The sequence below is a fragment of the Hyperolius riggenbachi genome, chromosome 9 (genome assembly GCF_040937935.1).
Source record: "Hyperolius riggenbachi isolate aHypRig1 chromosome 9, aHypRig1.pri, whole genome shotgun sequence".
NCBI classification, from domain to species: domain Eukaryota; kingdom Metazoa; phylum Chordata; class Amphibia; order Anura; family Hyperoliidae; genus Hyperolius; species Hyperolius riggenbachi.
Window position 1 is genome coordinate 258,463,574 of NC_090654.1, and position 17,483 is coordinate 258,481,056.

Here is a 17,483-nt window from a genome sequence, read left to right on the forward strand (position 1 = left end):
TGAATGGATAAGCATTATTTTAACTCTCTCCTCAACCCAGGCGTTTTATTATTATTATTATTATTAAAGAGGAACTGTAAATACACCCCCAACCCCCCTTCACCCCCCAGCGGTGGGATACTAACCTCGGGAGGGGGAAGTCTCTGGATCTTAAAGCACATCCAAGGTGACATGTGACATGATGAGATGAACATGTGTATTTACAGTGCCAAGCACACAAATAACTAGGCTGTGTTCCTTTTTTTCTTTCTATGCCTGAAAGAGTTAAAAATTAGTTGCGCACGTGACAGTTTCTGTCTGGGTCGGTATTGGGTCGGACTATAGTGTAAACCCTCAGTGATAAGGAATTGCAGCCATAACACACTTTCCTGGTAGTAAATGGCTTCTGAGAGCAGGAAGGAGATAAAAAGGGTCAATAGTTCATAGATTTTAGCTCTGGCATGCTTCAATGAGTGTGTCATTGAGAAGAGGTCATGAAACAGTAAAACCTTAAAAAGTAGATTTAAATATAAAATTAAACTGTGGGATAACTAGAAAAGTCATTTTTAGAGCGGAATATAACCCTGCATTTCAACTTTGCTCTAAAACATTATTTACAACATATTATATGCAACCAGCATTTTTTTTTTACTAGACCAGCATTGGAAGGGTTAAACACAGAGGTTTAAAGTTTGGTGGAGAGATATGCAGAAGTTCAGATAGATACATTTAACTAAATAGAATGTAACAAGTGATAAATGTTACACACTCTTTGGCTGTCCTCCAGCTCCTTCTCAGTCAGAGAGAATGAGTCACATTCTACACTTAGATACATTTATGTAAACAAAATGTATCTATGTAAGCTTCGGATGCATCTGCAGTTCTCTCCAGGAACTTTAAAGCTCTGTGTAACCCTTCCAATGCTGGTCTAGTAAAAAAAAAAAATGCTGGTTGCATATAATATACTGTAAATAATGTTTTAGAGCAAAGTTGAAATGCAGGGTTATATTCCGCTTTAAGAAGGATAGATACAATTGTTTAGCTCATTAGTTTATTTTCACCTCGGATGTCCTTTAATCAAGCTTCCCATGTCCTCCTCTGCCCCTCGGTTCCCGCGCTGTCTCCCACGAAAACTCAGCTTGCAAGGATGTCGGCTGTAATATTTTCCTTCCCTGGCTCCAGCGCAGTAGCAGCTTGCCGATCAGGCTCAGGTGGACCCGATAGGGCTCGGCTATTTCTGTCTGAGCCTGATCGGAATGCTGCTACTGCTCCTGAGATGGGATCACAATTGGTTGTTCAGGGGCATCCAGCACTGGAACCGAGGGGCAGAGGACGTCGAGGGAAGCGTCTGGATCCTAATGAATTAAGTAACCCCACAGGGGATGTTTTTCTTTTTACAAATCCTCTTTACAGTAAAGTAGAGTCCCGGTTATCCGGAACTCGACTAACCAGCAGTCGCGACCAACCAGCACAAATGCGTACATTTGAAATCGGCGCCGGTAGACTTGGGCGCAGGATACAGCGGTATATGGCTGATCCTGCTTCTGCACAAGTCCGGGCCGATTTAATTACTATTCCCCCTCCAGGCCGCCATGGATAGTGGGGGAATGAAATAATTCGGCTTCCAGCGATTGCTGGAGGCCGAATTATTATGTTTTTAAGCAACTTCGGCTCTGTCTTCTGACGGAGCCGACGTTACTCACTGAGCGCTTCAATAGGAATGATTCCTATTGAAGTCTATGGAGGCGCCGGCTGCGCCCAAATCTAGCAGCGCTGAAAAGCACTGCTCCGGCACAAATCACCGGGGGTACTCACAGTGGTGAAGGCCAACTTCTTGGGCTGTTTGTGGGCTCTGCTGTGCTGAAAGACTGGGTTCCATGACTCCTCCAAGGTTAATACACTTTCAGTTACTGTATTTAAATATTTAATATCGAGTTTACGATTCGGAATGAATTGTACGATCATTAGTGAGATGCGGTTGTATTTGAAGCCTTTGGTCGGCTGAATGTAAGTCTTTTGGTTGGTGTACAATTTCATGTTAAGACTTTTTGCTCCACAAATAGCCCAGGTAGAAGACGAGTAGATCTGGGCTTCTGAAATGCAGACTACTATGCCTACTGAATAAATCATCTCACATTGGGGTCGTATAACAGGAGCCATCTCTGATCTGCAGGAAACTGCTGCTCGGTCCCTGGGAATTGCCATACAGCGGATTTAGGTAGCAGCAGAGAATTGTCCGATAAGACTATTACTGTTATTACTACAATCATTGATGCAGCCCTGCTGAGGTATCAAAAAGCTCAATTGCCTGCACCATGGGATAGAAGGATGGTTATTACTCAAAAAAACCCTCATTCACTTCTACTGCTCTTATTGTGCGTTTTCAGTGCGGAACTCTGTCTACAGTCTTCCAGTACAGCTGAAACTCAGAGACTTAGGGTGGCCACACACGTTACATTCAAAACATTCAATTCTACTGACAAAAACATGATCGGTTTTATGAAAAAATCTATTTTTTTCTGTGTGTGTTCAAGAAATTTTGATTGGATATTGCCATTTTTTCAGTTTGCCGAAAAATTGAATGGTGTGTGGTAGGTTGTATGAAAGTCAGTCAATTAAATACATTGTATGTTTAAATTCAAGATGAAAGAAACTTTATTAGTGGTAGAAGTTAAAAAAGACAACAATAAAGAAAAATGTTATCATTGTATTCATATATGGGAGAACTGGTCTTTATTTTTCAGCTAGTTCTTGCGCGTACACCAGGATCGAGTCCTGCGTGAAAGCGGGTGGACGTCGTCCACCTACTTTTTTTGGAGAGTGGACGTCGTCAACCCTAGCATGGGGAGGGGAGACAGTGCAATGAAGGGGGAGTGGTGGGCACAGCGGTGGGGAAGGAGGGACGTCTCCCAAACACAGAACATTTATATCGCGCTTTTCTCCTGGCGGACTCAAAGCGCCAGAGCTGCAGCCACTAGGACGCGCTCTATAGGCAGTAGCAGTGTTAGGGAGACTTGCCCAAAGTCTCCTACTGAATAGGTGCTGGCTTACTGAACAGGCAGAGCCGAGATTCTAACCCAGGTCTCCTGTGTCAGAGGCAGAGCTCTTAACCATTACACTATCCAGCCACCACCCCCCCCTTCCCTCACCTTGGGGCTCCTCCTCCCTTGCTCTCCCCTCCAGAACTAAACATTTGCGGCTGGCAGCGGGCGGGACTTACCTCCTCCTCATTCCAAGCGCCGGAAGAAGTTCTGCATGCCGCTGCTCTGGTCTAAACCAGACCAGACTAGCGGCAATGCAGAGCTTCAACTCGCACTGGAACGAGAAGGAGGTAAGTCCCACCCGCTGATGCCCGCTGCCAGCCCCAAATGTCTAGTTCAGGAGGGGAGAGTGAGGGAGGGGGAGCCCCAAGATGAGGGAAGGGGGGGAGACCTCTCCCCTTCCTTGCCGCTCTGCCCACCACTCCCCCTTCACTGCACCTTCTGGGACACCTGGCTACATATACTTGGGACACCTATACACCTGGCTACCTATACTGGGGACACCTATACACCTGGCTACATATACTGGGGACACCTATACACCTGGCTATACTGGGGACACCAATACACCTGACTACATATACTGGGGACACCTATAAACCTGGCTACATATACTGGGGACACCTATACACCTGGCTACATATACTGGGGACACCTGGCTATACTGGGGACACCTATACACCTGACTACATATACTGGGGACACCTATACACCTGGCTACATATACTGGGGACACCTGGCTATACTGAGGACACCTATACACCTGACTACATATACTGGGGACACCTTTACACCTGGCTACATATACTGGGGACACCTATACACCTGGCTACATATACTGGGGACACCTGGCTATACTGGGGACACCTATACACCTGGCTACCTATACTGGGGACACCTATACACCTGACTACATATACTGGGAACACCTATACATCTAGCTACATATACTGGGGACACCTATACACCTGGCTACATATACTGGGGACACCTATACACCTGGCTACATATACTGGGGACACCTATACAGCTGGCAACATATACTGGGGACACCTATAGACCTGGCTACCTATTCTGGCGACATCGATACACCTGGCCACCTATTCTGGGAACATCTATATACCTGGTTACCTATTCTGGGGACATCTATACTCCTGGCTACCTATACTGGGGACATCTATACACCTTGCTACCTATTCTGGGGACAACTATACACATGGTTTCTTATGCTGGGGACACCTATAGACCTGGCTAGCTATACTGGGGGTACCTATTTTGGGGGAACTGCTGTCAGATCTGTATTTTGGGGAACCACTGCTGCCAGATTACATGTATTTTGGGTGATACGTGTATTTTGGGTGATCTGCTTCCAGGTTACGCGTATTTTGGGGAACTGCTTCCAGATTATAGGGGCCCATACACTCAGCCGATTTTGTGGCCGACCGATCGATCCCGATCGATCAATCGATTGCAAATCGGTTGGCCGATTTTGATTGATTTCGATGGATTTCCATCGAACTGGCAGGGTGGAAAATTTAGGTCGATCTGATGAGATTGCTTATCATTTTGCATTGGCCTTAATGGAAATCTGATGGCAAAAAAATGCCATCAGATGGAATTTCAATAGATTTCAAACTGAAATCTATTAGAATTCTATCCTGGTAAAAAATGTTCTAAAAACGCATCAGATAGATCATCAGATGCATTTCTTATCTATCTGCTGCCAATCTGACGAGTGTATGGGCACCTTTAGTGTATATTGAGGGAACTGCTGCTGCCAGATTATGTCTGTTTTGGAGGAACCTCTGCCAGATTACGTGTATTTTTGGTGAAATGCTGTCAGATTACATCTATTTTTGGGGGATACACTATGGCAGAGCTCAAACTTCCCCGGCAGACCTTTTACATCATTGCTAAGGTCCTGTATATTTGGCCCCACCCATGACCATGCCCACATTCTGCTGTGTGACCACACCCATCAGGGCTTTTTAGGGTGAGTCCACTCACCTCTTATCTCAGGACTAGACCCCTGGCGTACACATAATAAAGGCACCTACAAAAATGGGTGCCGGAGAGGGCAGCTAGTAGAATAATGGTAAAATTACCTATATTCTACTATTTAATTCCGATAGTAAAATATTGGTAAAGATTACCGATATTTTGCTATGACCTAACCTAACCCTACTCTCACAGAGAACCCTCCCCCTACCGAAGCCTAACCCTAACCTCCTCTACCGATGCACTTTGTCAGATATGATTTAATTTTGTCAGATCTGACAATAATGTCTGAAACACTTGATCTGCTGCATGCTTGTTCAGGGTCTATGGCTAAAAGTATGAGAGGCAGAGGATCAGCAGGATAGCCAGGCAACTAGTATTGCTTAAAAGTAAATAAAAATGGCCGCCTTCATATCCCTCTTGCTTCAGTTATCATTAAAACTGCGGTCACACGGGGCGGAGCGCAACATGGCCGCGTGAGGTTGTGTTTCTCCTGTGCTCCCGGCCACATACTAGCAGAAATCAACTTTTAAGCCTTTTATTCTCCCTTTCAACACCCCTGCGTGGTATGGCAAGCAGAAGAGGACGCAAATCATCTAAAAAAGATCACTCTAAAACACCTAAGGCGACCAAGACCCTCTTAGAAGATTTCTTCACCCCGAGAACTACTAGAAGCACAAATACCAAGATGGCCGACACCGCTGCATCAGGCCCTTCTCCTACTAGTTCTCCTGGCTCCTCCGTGAGTAATCGGGCATTAGAGGACTTATGGACATACCTGAAGGGGATGCCCACCAAAGAAGATATGCAGCAGCAGACGGAGCGCATAGTATGCTCCACGAAAACGGAAATAGCTGCCCTACGCTCAGACATAGCTTCAACCGTCCAGAGAGTCTCGAGCCTGGAGACTGAAGTGGCCTCCTTGAAATCCGAGTTAGCAAGTCTCCGCGAAGCTAATGATCGCCAGGCGCTCATCCAGAGCGACATGAGGGCGCAGACAGAGGACCTCCAGAACCGAAATCGCCGTAACAATATACGGGTCCGGGGTCTCCCGGAGGCTACTAGACTGGAGGATCTTCAGCCCTCTTTACAGGCCATCTTTAATAATCTCCTCAACAGACCAGTGGGCACCCTCATCAAGATGGACAGAGCCCATCGAGCGCTGCGCCCATTACCAAAGAACTCGGAACCACCAAGAGATGTGATCTGTAGGATCCATGACTACGCAGTGAAGGAGCGCATAATGACTGCAGCTCGCTCTACAGGGTCAGTAGATTTTGATGGTGCCACCATTTCGCTATATCAGGATCTTGCCCCCTTCACATTGGCACAGAGGCGGGCTCTGAAGCCAGTTCTGACGGCTTTACAACATGCTGGAGCTTCCTATAACTGGGGGTTCCCCTTTCAACTCCATGCTCGCCTGGGAGATAAAGCGGCAGCTCTCAGACACCCCAGGGACCTAGCAGAATTCTTCAAAACACTGGGAATTCAGTCTGTCGCAGTACCCGAGTGGAGACCTGATGATCGTGACTTCGCCCTCCCTCAGAGAGCGAGAAGACCACGGAACTTACAACCCGATCAAAATGCGATAGAGTAAGTACTACTCCCTGCATCTTTTCAGGCAGCCCCACGACGAACTATGAGCACATGGCATTCCAACGTACTCTAGCCCAGTCAGTAGAATGCCTCCCCGACTAGCTGGGATGAACTTCTCCCTTACCGGCCCCAGCTTCTATCATACAGGGCCCTCCTGACGGTCAGGTTCCGAAAGTGCCTCCCGCTCATTCTCCGAACTGGTTCTCGGATTCTACCAGCTCACGGACTTGGAACTGTGTTTCGTGGGGGGAATATCCCGGGCCCATTTATAAATGATCCTTAAAGGACATGCACTCGCCCAGATTTGGGTCGGTCTTCACCCCAGCATACCCTCTTCTTATAACGCTAAGTATCTCATAATTAGAGCTGTGATGGTCATTATCTATAAGGTACAAATGTTTAGCATGATATATGTTCTGACACTCGCCTCATATTTGATTATTACATATGCACATAGACAGGTATAATGTTTCATATAAGCAATGCAATCCCACCCATCTAAGTGCGTAGTGAGTAGATGGTTTCACTATAATATGACCAACCTGCATGTGCCAGCTTAAGCAGTCAGCCTGCCAGTTATATTTACCATGTAAATGCATTCATAGCTTTTCCCACATTGGGAATGGGCCCGGGGGCTTGCTGGACATGGACCATAGTTTAATGGTTCCGGACCTGGTGGGGGGGGGAGGGGGCGCAGGGGGTACGAGGGGAAGCCTGGTAGATTTGTCGGGGAGAGGCGTCTTGGCTGCTCCTAGCCGCTCGCTTTTATAGGAGGTCGGCTGGGAGCACGAAGGCGGATGACAGAATGTCCTTTTACGCAAAAGCACGGAGTCTCATCCTTGTTGTGGGGGGGCTGGGGGATGTTAACATGGAGAGGCCCGACATAAAGACCCGTATCATGTATAGATCTTTCTATGGGGATGTTTGATAGGGGAGGCTCACTCCTAGTTACTGTTATATGGTTTAACCCACACATATTGTTAATGTGGCCGGGAGGGGCGGGACCTGTTCTCCGAGGAGGTTCGTTTCTCTCCCCTCCCCTACTTGGGCCATTTTGGTTCCTTCTCTCCTTTTGTTGAGGGAGGAACTGTCCCAATCTGGGCGATGGCTCTCATGGAGGTTCTCTTCCCTGAGTGCCATACTCTGGAGCAATTGCTCCAAATGTTGTCTGTGTTAATGTTCTATGTCTCTTCCTCTTTTTCTCTATATATTTCTGCCTTATCTCTGCTATTAAGGCCGGCTCTTGGGTCGAGACCCATGGAGTCAATTTGGCATATCCTCCCTGAGCGCCACTATGGCTACACTTAAAGTACAGACGCTCAATGTCAGGGGTCTGAATATACCAGAGAAGCGTTCCGCTCTTCTTTCAGAATTGCACCGCAACAGGGTCCAAGTGGCTCTCCTCCAGGAGACTCATTTCCGTGGACTTGATCATCCCCGGTTAGGTGATAGACGCTTTCCTCAGGCATTCCATAGCACATCCAAAGATTCAAAAACCAAGGGCGTATCCATCTTATTCTCGAGCAGGATCTGCCTAACCCGGGTACAGCAGTGCTTAGATACTGAGGGTAGATATATCCTAGTAAAAGGCCTTTTAAATAACCGCATGATTACTTTTGGTTCTTTTTACGCCCCTAACTCTGGCCAACAGACATTCTTAGAACGATTTCTACAGAATCTGGACTCATTCGCTGAAGGGGATCTGATTATGGGAGGGGACCTCAATGTAGCATTGGATCCTGCCCTGGATACGTCTTCCGGCAGAGCTGCATTACCATACAGAATAGCTAACAAGTGTAAATTAGCCCTTAGGGCAAGACAGTTGGTAGACCTCTGGAGGATTTGCAACCCTACAGAGCGGGACTATACTTTCTTTTCTAACACACATGGAGTATACTCTCGCATCGACTTTCTACTGGTCTCCCATAATCTTCTATCGGTGGCTTCAGATGCCCGTATAGGGACATGCCCTATCTCAGATCACTTCCCGGTAGAAGCCTCTTTCCAGATTTTGGAGGGTAGACGAGGCCCAGCTGCATGGCGCCTAAATACTTCCCTCCTGAAGGACCATACCGTGGCCTCTAAGATCGAAAGGGCACTGAGATCATATTTTGACATCAATACTAGTGAAGAGGTGTCTCCTATGTCTATCTGGGCAGCGCATAAATGCGTTATTAGAGGTGTGCTCATACAGGAGGGCAGTAGAATTAAAAGGGAAAGGAATGAAGCAATTGATAAATCTCTCCTTGAGATTCATAGATTGGAGCTCAAACATAAGGGCTCCCTGTCCAGATCTGATTTGGAAACTCTTACAGTGGAGCGAGAGAAACTGAAATCTCTCTTATTCTATAAAGCACGCTTTGCAGCGACACGCTGCAAACGTCATTACTATGAGTTTGGGAATAAATGCAGCAGATTGTTAGCCCGCGCTCTTAAAACCCAACAGACCTCAAATTATATACCCACTATCCAGGATAACAACTCTAAAATCCACCATAGGTCACTATCAATAGCAAAAATATTTCGTGAATATTATAACTCTCTTTATAATTTGCCGGGGGAAGTGTCTAGGGGGCCCTGCTCCACCCTATCTAACAAAATCCAAAAATACATAAGGGACTCGGGTATGCCCACCTTGTCCGAAGCCGAGATACAAGAATTGGAAAATCCAATCTCTCTAGACGAACTCAGAATTGCTATTACTCAATCCCCTTCAGGGAAGGCCCCGGGCCCGGATGGCTTTTGCCTAGAATATTATAAACAGTTTCTGGAAATCCTTCACCCCTCTTTACTAAGAGCCTTCAATGTTTTATCAGACCCAGAGTCTCCCGTCTCATTCCCAAAAGACATGCTTATGTCACATATCACTGTGCTGCATAAACAAGGTAAGGACCCCAATCTATGCCCCAGCTACCGTCCCATCTCATTACTCAACCTAGACCTGAAATTGTACGCTAAAATCTTAGCCAACCGATTATCCCCCCTAATGCCCCAGCTGGTCAACTTTGATCAGGTGGGCTTTATACCTACAAGAGAGGCCCGAGACAGCACAATTAGGACTTTAGCGGTGATCCATCGGGCACGGTCGGAGGCCTTCCCAATGATGTTATTATCCACAGACGCAGAGAAGGCCTTCGATCGTGTCCACTGGGAGTTCATCAGAAACACTCTGGGTCATGTAGGGTTACCTCATAACATGCTTTCTTGGATAATGGCGCTGTATACTTCCCCCTCGGGCAGGGTTAAGGTCAATGGAGAACTTTCGGAACCTTTTAATATCGCAAATGGGACAAGACAGGGGTGCCCACTTTCCCCCTTTATCTTCGCCCTCTCATTAGAACCCCTACTCCGTAGGATAAGGGCAAACACCGATATTACAGGGATAAGGTTCCCATCGGCAGAGCACAAAATAGCTGCTTACGCAGATGACATGCTCTTCTATATTTCCAATCCCCATATTTCTGTCCCTAATCTACTAAAGGAGTTCCAGTTATATGGCCAACTAGCTAATCTAAAAATCAATTATGACAAGTGTGAGGCGTTAGATGTTGGTCTGAACTCAAATGTAAAGCTGTCTCTACAGACCAATTTCGCATTTAAGTGGGCACCCAAAGCAATTTCCTATTTGGGAACCAAGATTCCGACCATTCTCTCTGAGATCTTTAAGCTTAACTATATCCCTCTCCTGGCCACAATCCGAACAGACCTATTGAGATGGGACTTGGCGAAATTCTCCTGGTTTGGCCGGGTCAACATAATTAAAATGAATGTCCTACCCAGATTTTTATATATCTTTCAGGCACTCCCAATCTCAGTTCCAGTCTCTTTCTTTCGCGAAATTCGCAAATCCCTTCAGAGATTTATCTGGAGAAGCAAGCCCCCTAGAACAAAATTCACTCTAACCATACTCCCCAAAGAACAAGGAGGGATGGCCCTCCCAAACCTACAGATGTACCACACTGCCGCCTTGTTGATTCGTATAGTAGATTGGCACCGTCACGACCAGGTAAAACAGTGGGTTGGGATGGAGCGGGACTTGGTCTGCCCTCTCCTTCCCGGCCTTCCTTGGATAGATAGATGCAGAGTGGAGCCTGGAGTGTCTTATCCCCTTGTAGCGGACACTGTAAAATCATTTCTCAAAGCCAACAAGCTCTCACAGATCTCACCATGGCCTTCTCCAATGACCCCTATTCTAGACAACCCAATGTTCCCTCTGGGAACGAACCGACTTGCCTACACACACTGGAGGGGCACTCGGCCACTGAGAGCCCAACATTTATTAGAGGGGGGCACCTGGCTGAGTATTACTGCGTTGAAGGCCAGATTAAACCAACCTGCCTTAGATTCATGGTCCTTATTACAATTCCAACACTATTTACTCAGTATAGGTAATAGACAAAACCTAACGCGGGATCTCACGCCATTTGAGAAGCTGTGTAATGAAGAGGGATATGCTACTAAGGCGATCTCACAAATTTATGCCATGCTTATCGCAAACCACGCGATTCCCAATGGGTTGAGAACCAAATGGGAGGCTGCCCTAAACCAGACTTTCACGGATGCTCAATGGCGGAAGATCCTAATTTTGGCGCATAAAAGTTCCACGTCAGCCCGAATTCAAGAATCAGGATACAAGCTTCTAACGCAGTGGTACTACACGCCAGAAAGGCTACATCGGATATACCCAAACACTAGTCCTCTGTGCTGGAGATGCACAGCACATACAGGCACCCTTCTACACATATTTTGGAGCTGTCCTGCCATCGCCCCATTTTGGGATTCTGTAAAGACCATCATTACACAGGTTACAGATGTAGAGGCATCTGCTGACCCCGCCTACTACCTTTTACATAACACACCAAGAAGCCTTGGAGGCTATAAAAGATCTCTTTCCAAACATTTGATAAATGCGGCACGCATAATTATAGCTAGGCACTGGAAGTCAACCCAGGCCCCCACGGTTTCAGAATGGCTGCTTGAGATTAAATCAATTGAACGCATGGAGGACCTAACGCAGTCCATCCATCTGAAAAATGAGCAATTTCTCAAGACATGGAGGCCTTGGTTTGAATTCTCTGAATCTGAGGAATACAAACGCCTGTTGGAAATTTAATCACCTACACAATCTCTGACACTCTGACATTTGGGCGTTCTGATTGAGCACAGATAGGGGCGCTCGGGGATTTAGGCTCCCTCTTTTTATAATATACTCGTGGTTTCTTGTCCCCTCAGAGCTGGCCAACTCTCTTCTTCTTCTCTTTCTTTCATTGTTTTGTCTTTATGTCCCGTTGTATATTCTTCAATGTCTCTATATGTTGTTTTGTCCCATGTTAATTCTATGTTTTAGCTCTAACAGGAAAACTCATATTCCTTCTTGACTAGAAACTAGTAAGCGTAGCAAGTAGTGGTGTTGCCGGAGTGTATGTTCCCTATGGGCCTCCGTCTCACCAGAAGCCTATATGGAAGCTCCTCAGTGCTAGTTTCTCGATTTGCTCACATGGGGGCAGCCATGTGAATCAGTAAAGTCACTTCAATGATATTAATAGTGTTTAAATAATCTACAGAAAGTCCTGTTGATAATAATTCTGCATTTAATTCATATTGTGTTCTGTTTATAGATAAAAGGTGACACTGGTTGGTCACCTAATAGGTATATTCTGTTTTTATATAAAGAGCGCGATATGTAGCGCTATCTGTGTTTTGTATCATTGTTAAAATATCTTTTTCAAAATAAAAAACTCTTTAAATCTGAAAAAAAAACTGCGGTCACCATTTATTGCTCTGCTTGGGGCCCTGCATGTTCTTAACCTCCTTGGCGGTTATCCCGAGCTAGGGTCGGGGCGGAAAACCGCAGCTAAGAGCGGTAATCCCGACCTCTGCTCGGGGTAGCCGCCGGCGGCTGTATGCAGAGCAATGCGCGCAGCGGGAGCATTTCTACATACCTCCAGGGGATCCTGACGTCAGCTGGCATTCTTCTTCCTCTCCTCCGGGGCTCTGCTTCCTGCTGGTGAGATCGCCGGCTGCTTCCTGCTGGTGACGACAGCCGGCAATTTCACTTTAGAGTTGCAGCGTCACTCGGAGGATGGAGGCCTAACTGCAGCGCTGGAGCCAGGGAGGTGAGTGATAACTGGAACTGCAGGAGATCTCCCTGGCAGAATGATTTTTTCCCGGTTTTAGGGTCTGAAAGGGTGCAAAAAAATTGCACCGCGCTTAGACCCTAAAATCCGGAAAGAATCATAAAGCCAAAGGGGTTAATCCGGCTCTGCTGAAATTGATTAGAATTCGGCCTACGGTGTATGGTTAGCCGACAGATCTCTCTCTAATAAGATCCGATTAGAGAGATTTTTGCTCTTGAACGAATCTGCCCATCATCGCTAGATCTATGGCCACCTTTAGGTAAGCAACCACTCAAGATAGCATGTGAGGTGGTGCAGTCCTCACTCGGCTTTGGTGTAGGTTGTGGTCACTGCTCCAAAAATAGAATCTTATGGTAAAAGCATATCGTTCAAGCCCCCATCAGGAGTGACAACGTAAGGAAAAACATCTGCTGGAGGCGCCCCAAAATATATAAAATGGTTAAAAAAGAAGGTAGGTGTTGGCTTACCTCCACACAGTCAGTCTTTTATTCAATTATTGCACAAAAAGGTGCATTCAAGGATGGGTTTATACAGTCACAATTTCCTTGTGGCTCCACTTCAGAGTGTAACAGCCGTCCAACCATTACACACGGAGCTCCCTATTTGTAACATTTATGTAAAGCAATCGTCTTTTATGTAAATCTCCATTGGCAGGGCCGGCGCTACCATAGAGGCAAAGGAGGCAGCTGCCCCAGGGCCCCAGAGCTTGTAGGGGCCCCCAGTGGCTACAAGAGGAAAAAAAATTTTTTCAAATCGGCCTTATAGTTTTTGAGAAAATCGATTTTAAAGTTTCAAAGGGAAAAAAATACACATTTAAAAACCTGCCGACTTTAACGGTTAATAGCAAATCCACCTTAAATGCTAGAATTTGCAGGATATGTTAAGGAGATCATAAGGAATAAGAGGAAAAAACAATTTTTCAAAAAGACCTTATAGTTTTTGAGAAAATCGATTTTAAAGTTTCGAAGGAAAAAAGTATACTTTTAAATGTGGTAAATGTCACTTTTAGTAGCAAACCTAATGGTAGTGTAATTTTACATGTATCAAACGAAAGCGCAATAAATTTCCTGACGGGGTTTCCAGGGGCTCCATACGCAGCCGCAGCGCTTTGGCCAGGGATCGCTATACAGCCGCAATATGGCTGTATGAAGGTCCCTGGCATTTTTTCCTATTTTTTTTTATGTTTAGAGTGTAGGGATTTTTTTTTTTTTTTAAATTATGTGGGGTCCCCCCTCCTGAAACTTTTTAACCCCTTGTCCCCCATGCAGGCTGGGATAGCCAGAATGTGGAGCTCCGACCGATTGGGACTTCACACCCTGACTATACCAGCTGCAAAAAAGGTCCCCTAATGCCGATTTTTGTTCCGGGGTATCTGTTGGGGGGGGGCCCCAGGTTTATTTTGCCCTGGGGCCCCATTGTTGCTTAAACCGGCCCTGTCCATTGGGCAGCTGCTCCCTTCTTCCATGCACTGTTCCCCATTTGCAGCCTCTCTTTCCATTTATAGTCCTCTCTTCTATATGAAGCCACCCTCTTTCAGGCCCAGTCGCTGCCTAAAGCCTGGGCCTTTGTGGCCTTCCAGAAATCCCGCCTCCCAATAAGTTTCTGGGCCACTTTGAACGCTTGGCAGGGTTGTTTCTGGCCATGTTGGTGCCCAGGCAAGGCTTCTTTTGTTTCCCCCTCCACCTCTCAATCACAATTAATTTTTTTTTGTACCATTAAAAATGTATAAATTTTATTTAAAAATTATGTCATTTCTCAAAATTAGTATACAAAGCATATATCAATTATTAGCAGGTTACATACGCCTCACTAGCCCAAACCCATTAAACCAACATACAAACCATTCCTATAAATTTTTATAAGGGGTGTGTAGCCACTTTATAAAGGTATTATGCTGTTTATGTACAGCCTGGGTCTTTATAGGTCAGAAATGCATCAATACAGACTAAATTTCAATTAATTACTGCTTAATAAATATATTAATAGCACCAAAGTGCGCCCCTCCATCCCACCCCAGCCATCATCACACACTGATTTCTATGAGACTAAGGGCCCTTTTACAGTTAAGCAGTTGCTCTCAGTTAAAACGGAAAGAAAACTGATTTTCAAAGTAATGCCCATGTTTTCTTATGGCACCTTTCACACTTAACGCGTTTTAACTGATATCTTCTTCCCAATGTACTGTTATGGAAAAAATGCATACTAACGCATACCAACTGATTAAGTGTAAGTGTAAACGGGGCCTAAGAGGTGCCCCAGGGCACACAAACCCCCCCCCCCCCCAGCACAACACCTTAATCTCTAGTCATCTGGCTTGCAGTCACTGCCATGTATCCCCTTTTCTTATTTCTCTCTGCTTCACAATAGGGGAATGATAGCTGAGTGAGTTGGGCGCCCCCTCCTACTCTGCGCCCTAAGGCTGGAGCCTCTCTTGCCTCTGCCTCAGCCCAGCCCTGACCCTGCGCTCTGCAGTCTCAAAGGCTGGGTAAAAGAGGTGGGTTTTTAGCCTTTTCTTAAAGCTGTCCAGAGAAGAAGTCTCTTGGGTAAAGGCCCGAGCACCAAATGTTTTTATGTGGATCCTGGGAATACCCAGATTTATCTTATTGGCAGAGCGGAGGGTGCGTGGAGGGGCATATAGTTCCAATAGATCCGTTATGAATTTGGGTCCCATGTGGTTTAGAGCCTTAAATATCGGCAGGTAGATCATCATTGTTACGCTAACAAGCAGTGCCAAATTATGTGTTGGAATTACCATCCATACACTTCTTAATTAAATTAGTAGCTGCGCATAAGAATTCTATCAAGCACAGGGTGCTAAGAATAGCTCTTTTCTGCCCCCTCCTGCAGGTGTCACTCCAGGCAACTGCCTGCTTTGTCTATGCCTAAAAACAGCCCTGGCACTCAGAGCTCTATAACACAGTGGATTCTGCATTTTACTGAATCGAGGAAGCAGCCCAGAACCGTGAAAGGACCATATTGACACTGCAGACACGGGGTACATTTGTGGCAGTTCAGTGTAGGATTGCAATAAAAGGAAACACAGAAGCTTGTACCATAGAATAGGATTTACACTTGGCGAGTGAAGCTGGAACTGCATAATGGATCCATATAGTTGACCTTGAAATGTCCTATCGAGCAGAAGCCTAGCCTAATGCCTCATCCACATTTTCCTCATGAAGCTTACCATATGCTCAAAGTGCTGATCAGTTGCCTTCGCCACTCACCGCTCCAGAGCCAAGCTTTAGCTGGCAAGGTGCAGCCGTCCGCCGCCGCACTGGTTAAATGAACTAAACGTTACAACAAATTATGTCATTATGAAATGGGGATGTTACCACTGGGAATGCTTTTCCCTTGAACTGTTTCAAAGGAGCCGTTGCCGTGTAATGTTTGCTGAAGGTTCGCAGAGAGGCACGCATGCCAGTTCAATTATATCAAGGCAAAACGCCCCGGGCGCAGTCACTCAGGTGCACAAATGCGTTGTTAGAGATTCTAATGAACTAGAGAGAATGTGTGCGCAGGGCCTGTGATCTGCGCCGCGCGGAAACGCTCTGGGATGTGTTAAACGAAGATCTTAGGCGAGGTCAGTCGGTCGGTCTGTAATGTGGCTAATTGCTGAAAGTGTTTCATTTTGCTGTTTTTAAAGTAGCTGTATGAGCAGGCGTGTTATCCTGGTGGAGAGGGAGTGAAGGAGTGGGCAAATAGCGATCGGATGCCACACAAGCAGCCAAGGGGACCTCTATGGTGGCAGGATAGTCTACTGGTTAAAGGGAACCCTAGGTGGTTCTTGCAGGGCCGGTTCTAGGTGAAAGGGGGCCCTGGGGCAGAAAAAAAAATAGGGGGCCCCTAGATGACACGTGCTAACATGGATCCCACAACCAACTAAACCCCCGTCACCACCAAAGTCCCCCCCGGCTAAACCGCCCCCCCCCCCCCCAAGATATACCAGTCAGTCAGGATCCGGACAGGCTCTCCGAGTCCGCACGCTGATGCCGCCACTCCAGCGATGACGCTGACGTCACGTGGCGACGTCCTCTCCTCTTTCCTCGCAGGCATGGACGTCCACGCACTGACGTCCATGCCTGTGTGATGTGCATCCAGGAGGTGGAGCCGGCAGCGCTGAGTGGACAAGAGGACGGCTCAGGAGTCAGGACGCCGGGTGGTATCCATGGAGACTCGACGCTGGAACCGGCGGTGGCGGTATGTATCTCTTCCTTCCTCCCCGTCCCTATCTCTGTCCAGGCTTAAATTTTATAACTCGCGGTCTTCGCACCGCACCCGACCGGCACCCACAACAGAGTCAGCAGCCCAGGACACAGGCGGCAGCAGCAGCAGGCATGTGCACGACGCACAGCACAGTGTCCCAGGCTGCGCAGATTTTTTATGTTTGCTGCCAGCAGGGGCCGGAGCCCCCCAGGCGGCCGGGGCCCTGGGGCAGCTGCCTTCCCTGCCTTAATTGTTGCACCGGCCCTGGGTTCTTGAGGGGGCAAATGGGACACAAAGGCTTGTTCTCTGCCTCATGACATGCCTCTGTGTCCCCACACTGCCGCTCTCTGCCCCCCCACTGCAGTGATATAGCCCTCCGAGATTAACATTAATATTTGATGCTATCTCTGAGGTAAACATGTGGGAGAGGGATTCCCTGTTCAAAACTCCCGGCAGGGGCGTTCCTGCATGTTTCCAGAGCTGCCATTGGGCAGCTCTCTCTCCCTGGCCGCTCCCCCTGCCACTTCCC